The sequence below is a fragment of the Aotus nancymaae genome, unplaced genomic scaffold (genome assembly GCF_030222135.1).
Source record: "Aotus nancymaae isolate 86718 unplaced genomic scaffold, 86718_ANA_hifiasm-v0.15.2.pri h1tg000011l, whole genome shotgun sequence".
NCBI classification, from domain to species: domain Eukaryota; kingdom Metazoa; phylum Chordata; class Mammalia; order Primates; family Aotidae; genus Aotus; species Aotus nancymaae.
Genome location: NW_026988422.1, coordinates 45222846 through 45239292, shown reverse-complemented (window position 1 = coordinate 45239292; position 16447 = coordinate 45222846). Strand labels below are relative to the sequence as shown.

General features: G+C 40.6%; 1 protein-coding gene across 3 annotated transcripts in view; it reads right to left on the bottom strand.

Moving 5' to 3' along the window:
- The window catches only part of PRKCH (protein kinase C eta), a 237209-nt gene that overhangs the window by 117571 nt on the left and 103191 nt on the right, over nt 1–16447 (bottom strand). The window contains exon 2 of one of the 3 annotated variants that reach the window (XM_064374911.1): nt 1927–2099. The exons of the other annotated variants lie outside the window; for them this stretch is intronic. The gene's annotated coding sequence lies outside the window, so the exon portion shown is untranslated. The remainder of the gene's footprint in view (nt 1–1926; nt 2100–16447) is intronic. 3 annotated transcript variants of the gene reach the window in all.

Sequence of the window (16447 nt, the reverse complement as noted above, 5' to 3'; positions counted from 1 at the left end):
CAAAGTGAACAGATTTTAACATTCCTTTGCTGGCAGATGACAAAATTAGACTAATGGTAACACTCTGTATCTAGCCTCTGTTATCACCAACCTGAGACCCAGCTTAATACTGGCCAAAGCAAAACTTGTATTGAATTATTAATAGTAAACACTTATCATACCTAGATGTAAATTAAGTTCTCCCTGGGGATCTAATTACCAAGAATTTACTTATTTAATCCCTTAATACTACAAAGGCTGGTTAAAATGCCAGTTCACTTGCATGTTTAGTATTTCATGAATTGAATCCTTTTTTTTTTTCCTCAACAGCTATTGCCACTGCAGTTGCATGACCTACAAATTTTCTAGTTGATTCTTTATAACTAGAGGAGGATTTAGGAAAAAGCTTCTTGTAGCTATCCACCATGCCAATCATTTCTTGCCGCCTTTGCTCTTGCCTTTTGACCTTCCTAAACTGCCCTTCCCTCTTTTCATCCAACCATTAATAGTGAAATTAACCTATCTGCCTCAGAGCCTGAGCAACCTCTCCCAAATCCTAAAGTCAGGTGACATGCTACCCACCTGTTCCCACAGCAGCCTTAGAGCGCACCTCAATCTCTTCTCTCACGACCTGGTGCCGTGTCGCTTTCGCTCCTGCCCCAAGCACTTCCCAAGCACATTCATATGGGACATGGACAAACACTACTCTTCCCTTTTATATAATTTATCACATGTGCCTCTTTGTTTAGAAAACAAACATACACACTCATGCACCTACACATACACTTGGGGCTTTGCAAGACATTTGGTCACATAAAGAAAACTGGGGCCCCTATGGCTTCCAATGGCTTTCACTGTCACCATGTTCTAGATTGCTGCCATGAACAAGAGGAAACAGCCCTCCTACTGCACCCTTCCCCTGCCCACAGACTCCAACCCCACTTCACCGTCAGAACGAGGAGGGAACTTCCTCATTGTTTGCACCGGCTTTTGTTTAATTAGGACTGAGTTAAAAGGACTAAAAAACAAAAAACAAAAAACCCATTGAATCCTACGGTGCTTAAATCAACCAGAGCTTTGAGAAATCTCTCAGATCATATTTTAGTTAGACATGTCAGGCAACCCTAACATGCTTTGCAGCCAAAACTTGCATCATAACTTCTGTTTGGCTCCTTGGGTGCCCAATGGCTCTAAATAAATAAGAAGCTGGCTCTGTGCCCCAGCACGAAAATTCACATTCCATTCTCCAGAGGGGTGCAGGCCTGGAGTCCTGATCTGTCTCTCCAGGAGTGGGTCTTGAAAAGCCACCCATCCACAGAGTGCAGAATAATTAGATCAAATACAATGAAGTTGAACTATTTTAAACTAAAAACCCATCTCTTCTGAACTAAAATTATATGTCACAAAACTGGACTGTCATTCCATGCTTGCTTTGAGAACTTTAGAAAGCACAAGTGACCAGGAGTCACCAAACGACCCCAGGGCAAGTTTTCATTTGCAAAAAGTTGCGCTGAACTGAAACTTGTGTTGGTCACGCGAGGCTTCTGTGGAAGAGGCTGGCTCTGAGCATTCCTATTCTCTTGCTGTGATTCTGTAAACTGTTTTAACTTTATCTCAAAAACAGTAAATACTTCACCCTCTTTGGTCTTTTGTTCTATTTGCCTGAATTTATGGTTTTATATTTCAGCAGCAGAAGTATATATTTGAAAGTGCTTCTAAAACATTCCAACACGGGGCAAAAGCATGGATCACACCTCCTCATTTTTAAAATGACTGTAAGCAAATTAAATCAGAGAAAATTTCTGGCATAGAACTTTTTAGTTTCCAGAATTACTGGCATAAAATGCACAGAGAATATAACTTTGATTCGGTGTAAAATACGATTTAACTCAAGTTTAATTTGCCTAATAGCAAAAGCACTGTGGTTTACCAAGACCTGTGGCTTACCTTTAAGGTGTTACACGGAGAAGACAGAACGGCTTTCTATATGACAACGGATAAGAGAGTTTGGTGGTTGAGGCTGCGGAATCCGGAGCCTGGGGTGTGAAGACTGCTTCTCCTCTTATGAGCTCACTGGCCTTGAGCAAGTTGTTTAACATCCTATGCTTCAGTTTCCTCAGCTATAGAACATAAAGAGTATGTTCCTCACAGGGCCATTTGAGGACTTGATAAGTTAATACGTACAGCATACTTAGAAAAGTACCTGACAGGTAGTAACTTACCTAGCATAACTGTGAAAACCCTTACTTCACATGACCATAGAGTTCTAGGAATAGAAAGAATTTTTTTTGTTTAAGAGACAGGGTCTTGCTATGTTGTTCAGGCTGGTCTGGAACTCCTAGGCTCAAGTGATTCTCCTGTTTCGGCCTCCCAAACTGCTGAGATTACAGGTATGAGCCACCACACCTGGCTGATAGAAAGGACTTTCAATTCAATTGTCTAGTTGTCTAGAAGAAGAATGAATACCCAGGAAATTGAGGCCTAGAGAAATTAATGTGTCCGAGACACATTTAGATAGCTTGTGCTAGAACTGACACTAGAATCTCTTCCATGCACCCTGCACTGTGCCCTTTATTAACAGCAGTTCTCCTGGTATCTCTGGAAAGTAATAAATTTTCCAGTGAGGAAACAGAAACTAACAGGAAGGTTAAGCGAGGTCAAGCAGCCAATGACAGAAGTAAGGACACCAGACTCTGTTGACTATTGTAGAACTACCGGGTATACTATCAAATGTCTTCTTTCTTCTTCCTGAGATAATTTGTTTTATCATTTGTACACATGGGAGGAAACAGCCGTGAGAAAAACAAACAGAAAAACCTCATCAAGAAAGAACCAGAAAACACTATGTGGTTTATGTCTGTAAAATATATCCCCGGAAGATAACGAGGTAAGGTAGCAAGAGAATTTTGCTTAACATCATCAAAAAAACTGAATAAGCAACTACCTGCAAAAAGAATGATGCATAAAGAATGATTATATAATCCTTGAGACAGTAACGACATAAACAGAGATGAGAACATGTGTTAAGCCAATGCCTAATTTAAATGGGTAGTTACAACAAGCACACACCACCACTGGGTGACAGTGACATGGGCACTGAGTGAAGAAATCACAGGAGTTGCAGGTCTAGTCCTCTGACTAACTAGTGAGACTTCCAGATTAGTAGTCTTTGGAAAAGAGGAAGGAGAACTTGGTGAATTAGATCAGGGAGAAGGTACCAGGAATTCTGTGCCAGCACCTGTGACAAAGACTGCAACAAAAGGTTTTCGTGTTTAAAATTAGTCAGGCATGGTGGCAGGTGCCTGTAATCCCAGCTACTCAGGAGGCTGAGGCAGGAGGACTGCTGGCTAATAATTTGTATTTTTAGTAGAGACGAGGTTTCACTATGTTGGCCAGACGGTCTTGAACTCCTGACCTCAGGTCATCCACCCACCTTAGCCTCCCAAAGTGCTGGGATAACAGGCATGAGCCACCATGCCTGGCCCTGCTGCCATTTTAAAATACCTTTTGTACTCTGTCTACACCTGTCCTCCTTTGGATTCCCCCAGGAGCACAGTTTAAGACAGGGACTTAGTTACTAGTAGTTTATTCAGGAAGGAATCCCCAGACGCACCAGAGGATTACAGAAGTGAGACAGGGAAAGGAAGGAAACCAACAATAAGTATATTACTGAGCAGGTTTCCAGGGTGGGCAACCAAAGCTCAATTCCTGTCAGGAATTTCAAGGACCCGGTAGAACACCCTCAGGGGGTGAGGAAGTTGGGTTATTTATCCTCTGGCTCCCATTCATCACTGGCTGTTGGCTGCTTCAGGGGAGGGAGGGTATTAATTTTCCAGCATTTCCAGCTTGCTTTTGTGGGATAAGAGGAAATATGGGTGGGGCATCCAGAGCATCTGCTATAGTAATGTATTTACACTTACCCTGGTCCTGATTTCTCATTGAAATTTTATGACCATATGTGGTTTTAAAAAATCACAAGTAGAGTTGGGGTCTCACTATGTTGCCCCAGCTGGTCTCAAACTCCTGGGCTCAGGTGATCTCCCTTTGGCCTCACAAAGTGCTAGGATTACAGGCATGAACCCCTGTGCCCAGCTATGCCATATATGCTTTCCGTAGGCTTCTTCAAGGTGAAGAAAAGTAGAAAATGTTTACAATAATAATCTTCAACTATCACTGTGTCTACTCCTTTCTGCACACATAATAATGGAAATTCCCTCCTGTCCTATTACCAATTGCAAGAATTCTACAGTTCCCTTCTGCAAAAATGTTCAGAATTCCTATTCTCTTGCTGTGATTCTACAAATATTTCATTTTCCTCTATTGATGTCATCTGTAAATAGGCTTTTAGCTGCCACTTCTCCGTTCTTCCTTTCTGGTGTTTTGTTTGTATTTTTTCACTAATAGTAGGTCAGAACTTCTTTATTTTTTAATACATGAAAATTAAACATTCCTCAATGGATCATCACCACTTGTCAGGATGATGAGAAAAAGTGTTTCCGTTCCATCACATTTGGGTTGGATAATGTGGAGGTGCAAGGCCACTATGACTCTCACTGTCATCCTATCTGAAAAACATCTCAAAATGGTATTATTGTCAACTGCAAGCTTAAATGAGATAATCTATCCTGGTTTTATAGACTTGAAAATATAAACATTTTTTAATTACCTGGAATTTTTTTTCAGATTCTCCATTACTAAATTTAACTGGAGAGAACATGTGTCATTCATGAGCCTCTGTCCTCCTGATAATCTTTTAAATGTAATGTAAGCGCAATGTAAGGGAACAACGTAGCTATGATGTGGTCTCAGCTGTCAGGGCGCAGGCACCATGTAAGATCTCTCTTTTTGATTTATTGTTGTCCTTCTTTATAGAGACAATGTAATGATCACTATGCAAAATGTAAGTGATACAGAAAACTATCATGAAGAGTTTCTTTTTACAAATCATAAATATTGTTACATCAATAATCACGGAAAATCCTGGTGAACATGACAAATATATACTCTATAGCTACAGTCTTAAATTAATGATGTGTGTCACACTCTATGTGTTGCACAGTCAACTACTTTTTACCCAAAACATCTTTCCATATCTTTTTAAAAGTTACTGTTTCTGTTCTTGTAGCCACTAATACTAAAGTTACCATTTAATCATATTTCATAAAGTATGTATACAGCACAACTTAAAAGTAAGCTGACAGCACGATCACATGATCCCGGTGAAAGCAGGGCTCCTCTGTTTAAAAATCTGTGTATTTTTCTCATTTACTTGAAGCTCAGCGACTGTTCTCTCTACCCCCACTCCAGCCTCCAAGCCCAGGTTGGTCTTCCTTCCTCACAAAAAAGACTGTCCAACCAAAATCTTTTCCAGATAAACATGTGTTTCCTGCTGAGAACTAAAAGAATCCTGCCCTTTCGTTTGGCTTATTGCATTTCCCTTTTGATATTTTTTTTCTCTCTTATCCACTGGTAGCCTTCTAAAGTCCTTTTAAGCTCTCAAGTTCTAGTTTCATGATTTTGAAAAAATCTTAAAGGATATTAGCCATGAGGAGTATGCTGCCGAGTCATTTCCAAGTACATGGCGGAACGAAAGCTCTGCTGCCTCCCTTGTGTTTCTGATTCAACATGATTTTTAAAACTGCTGGCCGGGCGTGGTGGCTCAAGCCTGTAATCCCAGCACTTTGGGAGGCCGAGGCGGGTGGATCACGAGGTCAAGAGATCGAGACCATCCTGGTCAACATGGTGAAACCCCATCTCTACTAATACAAAAAATTAGCTGGGTATGGTGGCGCATGCCTGTAATCCCAGCTACTCAGGAGGCTGAGGCAGGAGAATTGCCTGAACCCAGGAGGCGGAGGTTGCGGTGAGCCGAGATCGTGCCATTGCACTCCAGCCTGGGTAACAAGAGTGAAACTCCGTCTCAAAAACAAAAACAAAAACAAAAACAAAAACAAAAACTGCTATATAGTTGCTCACTGTAAACACACTAATTCAAAATCCAACACCAAAGATTAATCACCTTTTGTCACAAAACCAAGGTGAGAGCTTTGAACCTTGGCCGCCTTTTTTTGACGTTTTTTTTTTTTTTTCTTAAAGAGGTGGGGAGTCAGGGGAGGGAACTTACAGGATGGGTCAATAGGTGCAGCAAATCATCATGGCACGTGTATACCTATGTAACCTGCATATTCTGTACATGTATCCCCCCACCTTTTTTAGAAGAAATAAAGGGGAAAAAAAGAAAAAGGAAAAGGGGGTCATGGTGGTTTACACCTATAATCTTAGGACTTTAGGATGCTGAGGTGGGGAGATCACTTGAGGCCAGGAATACAAAACCAGTCTGGGCAACATGGCGAGAACTCGTCTCTGAAAATAATAAAAAGTTAGCCAGGTCTGATGGCACATGCCTGTGGTCCCAGCTACTTGGGAGGCTGAAGTAGGAGAATCGCTTGAGCCTGGGCAATCAAGATGGCAGTAAGCCGTGATCATGCCACTGCTCTTCAGCCTAGGTGACACAATAGGACCCTGTCTCAGAAAGAAAAAAAAAGAAGAAAGAAAGATTATTAAAAATAATAATTAAAAAATTAAAATGCCAAGCATGGTGGCTCATACCTGACATAACAGGCTTTGGGAGGTTGAGGTGGAGAATTGCTTGAGACCAGGAGTTTAAGACCAGCCTGGGCAATGTAGCAAGATCCCATCTTTACAAAACTGTTTTAGAAAATCAGCCAGGCATGGGAGAATGCACATGTGGTTCCAGCTACTCAGATGGCTGAGGCAGAAGGATCACTTGAGCCCAAGATTTCAAGGCTTCAGTGAGCCATGATCATGAAGACAGCTACTTTAATCAGATGTCATTTACCTTACGTGATTACTCCTTGTCAGAAGCTAACAACTTAGAAGCGTATTATCCTGGCTGCTAGGTTGGTTTTACTTGTTTTTTCATAATTCTATTATGCCTTAAATTAAACAGGAACAAAATAAAACTTAGAAGAAAAAAATTAACTTTGTTTTTAAAACAGTATAAACATAGTTTTGGTAGTGATGAGGATTGAAACCTCTAAGAAAAGCAGATTTTTGGATTTGCAATAAATTCCCTCCTCTATGACCCAGTGTTGTCCCTTTGCTACCAGAAAGAGAACATTCTACTAGTCAAGGACAAATGGATTCTCTTTTCGTAAAATTCATTCAAAGAGTTTTTTCTCTATTACTGTAATAATCCAGTGTCATCCTTAAGTGTTTGTAATTTTCTAAGGAAAGTAAAGGTATATATATAAGAATATTTGAAATAGCTGGGTGAAAACCATGAACAATGCCTGCATCTTCTGGAAATTTTGGTACCAGCCCAATACACCATATTAACATTAAGTCTGGATATTTCCAAGTTAATCCAGAGGCCTATCATAATCTAGTAGCCACCCAATCTAAATATGCTACAGTTCAACAAACTGTGAGGGTTCCCACTGAAAAACAAGAAGCAACAGACCTCTCAACCCTAGGTTGTCATGCAATTCACAAGCCACTTCAGGGGAAATCAGGTATTTTGCCCCATTTTGGGCATCGAGTGGCAGATAATATTTTGCTATGACCATGGTCTCAATATAGGCTGTAAGGACACCTAACCAATCCTTCCCTCTCCATCATATGCTTCTTCAATTGACAGTTTTTGAACACTGACTAAGTTGGGAATACTGGTGGGATGTAGGGGTATAATGGTGAACAAGATACAGTAATGCCTTCAACTGAACATCTATCTAATGCTGGAGCTACACTGTGCATGGCTATCATTATGTGCAGTAAAAGTTTCCATGGGAGTGTGGAAGGGCAGGATAAAACTATGAGCTAGTGAAGGTTTCAGAACAAGGCAAAGGGATCTGAAGCAGGAAAAATGGGGAAGAGTGTTGCCAGAAGAGTAAACATTATGTACCAATGCCCAGAGTTAAGAGAAAATAAAAGTCAAGGAATTCTTGATATTCACCTTCTGACCTAATCACCTTAACACCCATGCCATCAACCTCCAATATGGTACTTACAGAATTTGTCTACTCTATACTAGAGCTGACAGCACCAAGCAGTACAGGGAAGAGTACTCCAAGGTTCTCAGATCACTAGGCTGCGCTGCACAAAGAGCTACTAGATCTTCCACTTATTCGTTTCTCATCTTCTTCACTAAAATCTTGTGTATATTTTATGGTGTTTATAATGGTCCTATATAAATATGACATTTATAATGAAATATATTTGGAGTCCATGCTCAAAAATTATTCACAGATGGGTGTGTGATCAAGACCACTGACTCAGATGCACTGCATTCCCTAGTTGGAGAAATAAGCTCTAAAGAGATAAAAAGCATCAAGCACTCAAGCTAAGTGCCATCTACAGGGTGAGGAGCAGGGAAAGACCCCCATAGGCTGGAGTAGTCAGGAAAGGCTCCACGACAGAAGAGTAGTACTTAAACTAAGGTAAGTAGAGAAGTTTGGAGAGGACACTCTACCTGGGAGGAATGACACAGCCCAGGGAAACTATGTTGGGGAACAACTAGAAAACCAACTTCTCTGATAGGGTTCCCACAGGGTAATGTGACAGATGTTGAGGATCCTAGCTTCGGGACAAAAGGAACCAGGACAAGGGGGTATCTTCAGTATCAGGCTAAGAAATCATTACCAGCAGGGACCCTGGAAGTCATATATTCTTTCTGAGCGTGGTGGAAGGCTTTTCTGGAAATCGAAAAGGCTGAGTCAAATAATCAGTGAAGTTCCTTCTAGCTCTTAAGAGTCCACGCTCCCAGTGAAACGCTGGGAGCGGTGGCTCATGCCTGTAATCCCAGCACTTTGGAAAGCCGAGGCAGGAGGATTGCTTGAAGCCAGCAGTTTAAGACCAGCCTGGGCAACAAAGCAAGAACCTGTGTCTATTAAAAAAATAAAATAAGAAACTAGCTTTCCAGAATGAGGACAAAATAAAGAAAACTGAGATAGTTCACTACCAAATACTTTCAGTAAATAAATTTAAAGAATGTACTTGAAGCAGGAGGGAAATGTTCCTCCAGGGAAGGTCTGAGTTATACAAGAAAATGGTATGTTAAAAAAATTATAAACATGTAGGTAAATATAAACAAAGAATGATGAAATAAGTAATAATGTCTAGTTAATGGAGCTTCAAAAGAAAAACAAAAATACATAAAAAAATACCAAAGAATTGCACATAAGCCAGGAGGAAAGTGATTGGAGGTAAAAACATTCTAACATCCTTAGGTTGCTCAGTATGAGGATAAAGTGGTAGCTAACTTTAGACTTCGTTACATTTAGACATGCTAAAATTCCAAGTGTAATCACTTCAAAAAAAGAGAGAGAGTGAGGTCTATCTTCCAAACCAATAGAGGTGGGGAAAAACGGAATTGGTAGAGACAGTGGTAGAGGGAGAATCTCAATAAACTTTTAAAAATAGGAAATCCAGGCCAGGCGCAGTGGCTCACGCCTATAATCCCAGCACTTTGTGAGGCCGAGGCGGGTGGATCACGAGGTCAAGAGATCAAGACCATCCTGGCCAACATGGTGAAACCCCGTCTCTACTAAAAATACAAAAATTAGCCAGGCATGGTAGTGCGTGCCTGTAGTCTCAGGTACTTAGCAGACTGAGGCAGGAGAATCAATTGAACCCAGGAGGCAGAAGTTGCAGTGAGCTGAGATGGCACCACTGCACTCTAGCCTGGGCAACAGAGCAAGACTCCATCTCAAAAAAAAAAAAAAGGGAAATCAAAATCTAACCGCCTGTTGTTCATAAGGCACAAATCTAAGACACAGGTAGAAAGAGCAGAAGGTAAATGAATGAAAGAAGATCCAAATCAAGGCAATACTAACCAAAAGAAATGCAATGTGGCCACATTAAAATCAGATAAAATACACTGTAAGAGAAAAAAAATTACTAGAAATAAAAAGAAGTGATCATATAATAAAAGATTTTCCAGAAAAATATAACAGTCTTATATTTGTATATATTCAGTAACAGAGCTTTAAAATAAACGTACAGCATTTACTCATTACTGCACAGCTATATTGTTGCAGAGCTGAGTGGTGTCTAGGATTACATTCCCTTCTCTAAGCATTCATTCTAGAACACTCTAAAATAAAATCCACATGACAGCATTAGCAGCAGTGAATCTATATGGGTCTACAGCAACTCGAGTCTTGCTTCCTTGGAGGAAAGAATTTGGCCAGACAGGATAAGGTAGAGTGAGAGACCAAGGCAAGTTTTAGAACACGAGTGAACATTTATTAAAAAGCTCAAAAACAGGAATGAAAGGAAGCAAAGTACACGTGGAAGAGGGCCGAGTGGGCAACTTGAGAGATCCAAGGACCTGTCCGACCCTTGACTTGTGAGTTTCACACAATTGGCATGGTGCTGAGGTCTGCATCTCTCCTCACTTGATTTTTCCTTGGGGTGGGCTGTCCACATGTGCAGTGGCCTGCTAGCACTCGGGAGGGGTGGCATGTGCAGGGTGTTCACTGAAGTTCTACGCATGCTCATTTGAGGCAGTTTTCCCTTACCAATTGAGTCCTAAAGGAAGGTCATATACCAGTTAAACGCCAACATTTTGCCTCTTAGTGTGCATGTTTAAGGTCACTCATCCCATTCTTCAGATCGTATGAGGAAGCTGCTGATTGGCCCACGGTGGCTCACACCTGTAATCCCAGCACTTTGGGAGGCCAAAGTGGGCAGATCACGAGGTCAGGAGATGGAGACCATCCTGGCTAACACGGTGAAACCCTGTCTCCACTAAAAATACAAAAAAATTAGCTGGGCGTGGTGGCACGTACCTGTAGTCCCACCTACTCAGGTGACTGAGGCAGGAGAATCGCTTGAACCTGGGAGGCAGAGGTTGAGTGAGCCAACATTGTGCCACTGCACCCCAACCTGGGTGACAGAGTCAGACTCCTGTCTCAAAAAAATAAAAAGAAGGAAGCTGCTGATTACCAACTTCAGGTGTTTTCTATCTATCGGGAGCCTGCCTTTCCCTGGTGCTAGCTATGATAGTATGTTAGAGATACACTTTAACAACCACCTGACCATTACCTGATGGTTGCCTGACATTCCCATGGGAAGAGGGGGCCTCTCTTGCCCTGCTCATATCTGCCTAACTACTCTAGCAGCAAGTCCAGATACAGTCCCTATTCTCTTATTCTACCAGCTGCTCAAAATCATACCATGGCTGGCATCTGCTTTCTATTCATGGAGATATGCTTCATTTCTCTTGGGTGAATGCCTAAGATAAGAATTGCTGGGTCACAAGGTAATGGTCTGTTTAGTTTTGTAAGAAACTGCCAGACCATTTTTCAAAGTGGTTGTACATTTTGAACTTCCATTAAAAATACAAAAAGTTCTAGTGCTCCATAATCTCACCGACATTTAGTGTTGTTGGTCTTTTTCATTTTAGCCTTTCTAGTAGTATCTCACTGTGGTCTTAATTTGCATTTCCCTAAAGCCTAAAATTGCTGAGCATGTTTTTATGTGTGTATTGCTCATTCATATTTCTTTTGAGAAATGTCTGTTCAAATCTTTTGCTCATTTTCAAAATGAAAGACTGTCTTTCATTTGAATCATGACTTTCTTGTATAGCTGTTTATTTAAGGGGACACAGTCACTGTTTTTCCTGTTGAGAAAAGCAACATATGCCTCAACTTTTGATTCCATGGAACTTACCTGAGAACTCTTTGCCCAAGACTATGTATGTCTAGACTAAAGGTAAAGAAGGTTTTAGAGAGATTAGGGATCATATTTACTTTTTCTATATACATATTGGAAGATGGGGGGTAGAAGAATAAAACCTACAAAATTCCATGTATATAGCATTATTCTGGCCAGCAGATAGACAAAAATCACACTTCTGCCAAGTTTTTATACCATCTCTAGCTGAGTAAGATAAACTAAATTTTAATATTTTAAAATTTTAATAAGATAATTCAAATTGCATTGTTTCTGCTTCCTCTCTATTTACAATTCCTAGTAAATATGGATTTTTATTTTATTTTCTTGGCCTCTTTAGAATGAGTCTTGTTAGTTTCATTGTCAAGTTCTTTATTAACTGAAACAGATTTGATCTTAGCAACTGCTCCTATAACTAGCCAACTACTACACGGTCCACAGGACACACATTCTAGGATTCCCTGAGGCCCTGAAAACAATGGGTGTGACTATTCTCCATTATTTGAAAGTAATGTACTCAGTTACTGTAGAGACTCTAATTTTCAAAAGAAATTCCTCAAATCCTCCTTTGATTGCTAAGACAAAAAACAGTGGGCAAGCACATGCTCTCTGACAGCATTTATAAACATTTGTTCACCATCTGTCTTTGAGAAACAGGTTGCCTCAGTTCTATAGGTTTCTATTTAAGTTGTTACCCAAAGCTTACAAACTGGTTCCATAATATGAACATAGTAATCCTGATGAAAAGGGTACAAAAATCTGTGCCCTTTCTGGTCTTCCAGTCTACTTTTTCTCAGAGTTTCATATTTCTATTGAAGAAGAGGGTAGGAGCCAGTTTCACTTGATTTGCAAGGAATGAAAGCTTTCATGCTTCCTTCTACTCTCCAGACCAGCAGAAACTCATGTAAAATGGTAGAAGTCTCTGAAACAATTAAGAGATAATTCCCTCTTGCTTTAATTTTGCTTCCTTTAAGAACTTATTTTTAACCTTTGGCCTTGAATGTGGAACACAGGATAATGGTGGAATGTCAACTATGGCATGCAGAATTCTTTAAACCATCTAAGCAAAAAAAGAAAAAACAATAGTTACTCAAATCTTGCTCCACCTCTCCTCCAAAAAAGGTATTTTAAAGAGACAGAGTAAAAGCTAGCCACAGAAAAACAAATTGTTTTTAACTTTTATATGCAATGACTGAATTTCAGAATCAAACCAGTGGGGGATGCTTTCTGTGATTGACAGACACAGAAATTTTTCATTTTCCCAAAATAAGAGCTCCCACTAAAGCACTTTTGGTGTTTAAGGGCAAGCTTAAAGCTTTACTCAGACATAGAAGTAAAGTGGATCAATTACCACAAAACCTATTTTGATAAGGGCAGGCCTACAACAAACCACTCCAGACTCAAATCAGACGATAAGCAAGTTTAAGCTAACCTCAGCATCTGTTATAGACTGGTTACAGGGTGAGGACTTAAAGAGGAAAGCCTCTTCACTTTGTAAACCACAAATAAAATTTTAAGCTCCCCTACTGACTGAATGGACCCCTTCTCAACGAAGTGGATTCAAAAACAAAAACCTGAAAAACTAGTTAAAGCCATGACGCAAACAGGGAGTCAGACATGCCCATTAGATCCTCTCCCTTTTGGAGTTTAGACTCAACTGATCAGCATTAACACTAAAATAGAGATCCTAAAACCGACAGAACAGACCCTTATTGTTACAAAGGGTCTGTTCTGTCGGTTTTAGGATCTCTATTTTAGTGTTAATTTTCTTGTTTTTTTTGTTTTGTTTTGTTTTTGAGACAGCATCTCACTCTGCCTCCCAGGCTGGAGTGCAGAGCACCTACAATCCTAGCACTTTGGGAGGCTGAGGCAGGTGGACTGCTTGATCCCAGGAGTTTGAGACTAGCCTGGGTAACATGGTGAAATCCTGTCTCTACAAAAATACCAACTCAACCTGCCTCTGGTATAGCATCACGTGATATATATATATATATATTTTGTGTGTGTGTGGAGATGAGGTTTCACCATGTTGCCCAGGTTGGTCTCCAATTCCTGGTCTTAAGCAATCCACCTGCCTCAGTATCCCAGAGTGCTAGGATTATAGATGTGAGCCATCACACCTGGCTAGCATCACATAATAGATAAAGAAGGTAACAGCTGGGTGTAGTGGCTCATGGCTGTAATTACAGCACTCCGGGAGGCTAAGGCAGGTGGATCACTTGAGGAGTTTGAGACCAGCCTGGGTAACATGATAAAACTCTGTCTCTGCAAAAATACAAAAATTCGTGGGTAGGCCAGGCGCGAGGCTCATGCCTGTAATCCCAGCACTTTGGGAGGCTGAGGTGGGCAGATCACAAGGTCAAGAGATCAAGACCATCCTGGCCAACATGGTGAAACCCCATCTCTACTAAGAATACAAAAATTAGTTGGGTGTGGTGGTGCGTGCCTGTAATCACAGCTACTTAGGAGGCTGAGAAAGGAGAATCGCTTGAATCTGGAAGGCGGAGGTTGCAGTAAGCTGAGATTACGCCACTGCACTCCAGCCTGGTGATAGAGCAAGACTCTGTCTCAAAAAAAAAAAAAAAAAAATTAGTGGGCATGATGGTACATGCCTGTAGTCTCAGATACTTGGGCAGCTGGGGCAGGAGGATCACCTCACTTAAGCCCAGGAGGTTGAAGCTGCAGTGAGCCATGATCATGCCACTGCACTCCAGCCTGGGAGAGAGAGTGAGACCCTGTCTCAAAAACAAAGAAACAAAACAACCAAAGAAGAAAATCAAAATATTTTATCTCAAAATATGTTTATTTGCCATATTTTGAAATGACCCCCACAAAGCCATCTTTTGTGGAGAAAAATTTGCATCTGTAAAGAATCTCTATTAACATAATGAGATCTTTCCCCATCCAGGCCCTCCCAATCCTAAAGAGATAACTGTTGAGTCTGGCAACTTTGCTAGGTTTATATAGGAAACTTTTGCCATCTATTGCTTCTAAGGGCTGACACCTCTGAGACTTCATCTACATAGTAAGAATCTCAGTCTCCACAACCCCTTAGCTTAACCCAGACACTCGTTTCTATTAATTCTAAGTCTCCAGATACGAATTTACTTCTTTCAACCAATTGCCAATAAGAAAATCTTTGAATCCACTTTTAACCTGTAAGCACCCTCCCCCACACAACTCCCCACCCCTTGCTTCAAGTTGTCTTGCCTTTCCAGACTGAACCAATGTATACCTCACATGTATTGACTGATGTCTTATGTCCCTTTGAAATGTATAAAATCAAACTGTAACCCAACCACCTTGGGCACATGTTCTCAGAATCTCTTGAGACTGTGCCTTGGGCCATGGTCACTCATATTTGGCTCAGAATAAACCTCTTTAAATATTTTACAGAGTTTGATTCTTTTTGTCGACAACTACTTTCAATGAGTGCACGTATTTCCCCATTACAGTTTCTAATCCACTTTGGTAAACTGCATTCCTGAAGCAGTAAATCATGAGAGACGAAAGAGTTGAATTTCCTCAGACAAAACTTTCCACATTTTCTTGTAGTTGTATGAGAAAATTTCTCTGTGAACACAAGGACAAGGCATTTCACACTATAATTGTAGGTGAAAAATTTTTGAACAGAAACTATTTTAAAATAAGCTGTAGCCTTCTAATGTAAAGCTGTATGAATTACAGAAAACTTTCTCCTCCCTGTATTTGTGGCAAATACTAAACAAAACAGAAGTCTTCACATAAGACCCCTTGGACTTTCCTGGGCAAAATTACCATCCAAGACTAAGGAGAAATTACATTAGATCAAAGAATTATTAGGAAGTGATGTTTGTGATGAAAACATTCCTACCGAGTTTTGTCCATATTTGTGAAAAAGCTAAGAGTCTTGCTTCAGCAATGACAAGGTCAACGTGAACTGAAAGCTTTATTCTGGATCATGTTTCTGGTGTCTGTGTTTGGGATTAATAACTAAGAAAATAATTCTGACATTTAAAAAATTGTTTTCATTGAAGGTGATGGCAAACACATTGCACAACGGGGAATGTAACAGCTTGGCAGTGTGTGTAGGCCATGGGTAGAAGGAACAAGCAGGAACATGTAAATGTTCCTCTGCATGAAAAAGCCAAATGAACGTGTTCCAGGTTGCACCTTGGACTGTTTCCCACTGACCTGGAAGTCAAGTGTGGCTGGGGCTCTCCAGAAAGAAGAGAATATAGTTATTGTATTAGTCTGTTCTTACACCACTGGGTAATTTATAAAGAAAAGAGGTTTCATTGATTCACAATTCCCCATGGCTGGGGAGGCCTCAAGAAACTTACAATCATGGCAGAAGGGGAAACAGGCATGCTTTACGTGGCCTCAGGAAAGACAGAGAGAGTGTGGGAGAAGTGAAGGGGGAAGAGCCCCTTATAAAACCATCAGATCTTGTGAGAACTCACTCACTATCATGAGAACAGCATGAGGGAAACCACCCCCCATGATCCAATCACCTCCCACCAGGTCTCTACTCAACATTTGGGGATTACAATTCAAGCTGAGATTTGGGTGGGGATGCAAAGCCTAAGTATATAATTCCAGCCCTAACCTTCCTAAATCTCATATCTTTTCACAGTTCAAAACCAATCATGGCTTCTCAATAGTCTGTCAAGGTCTTAACTCATTTCAGTGTTAACTCAAAAGTTCACAGTCCAACATCTCATCTGAGACAAGGCAAGTTTCTTCCATCTATAAGCCTGTAAAATCAAAATCAAGTTAGTTCCTTCCAAGA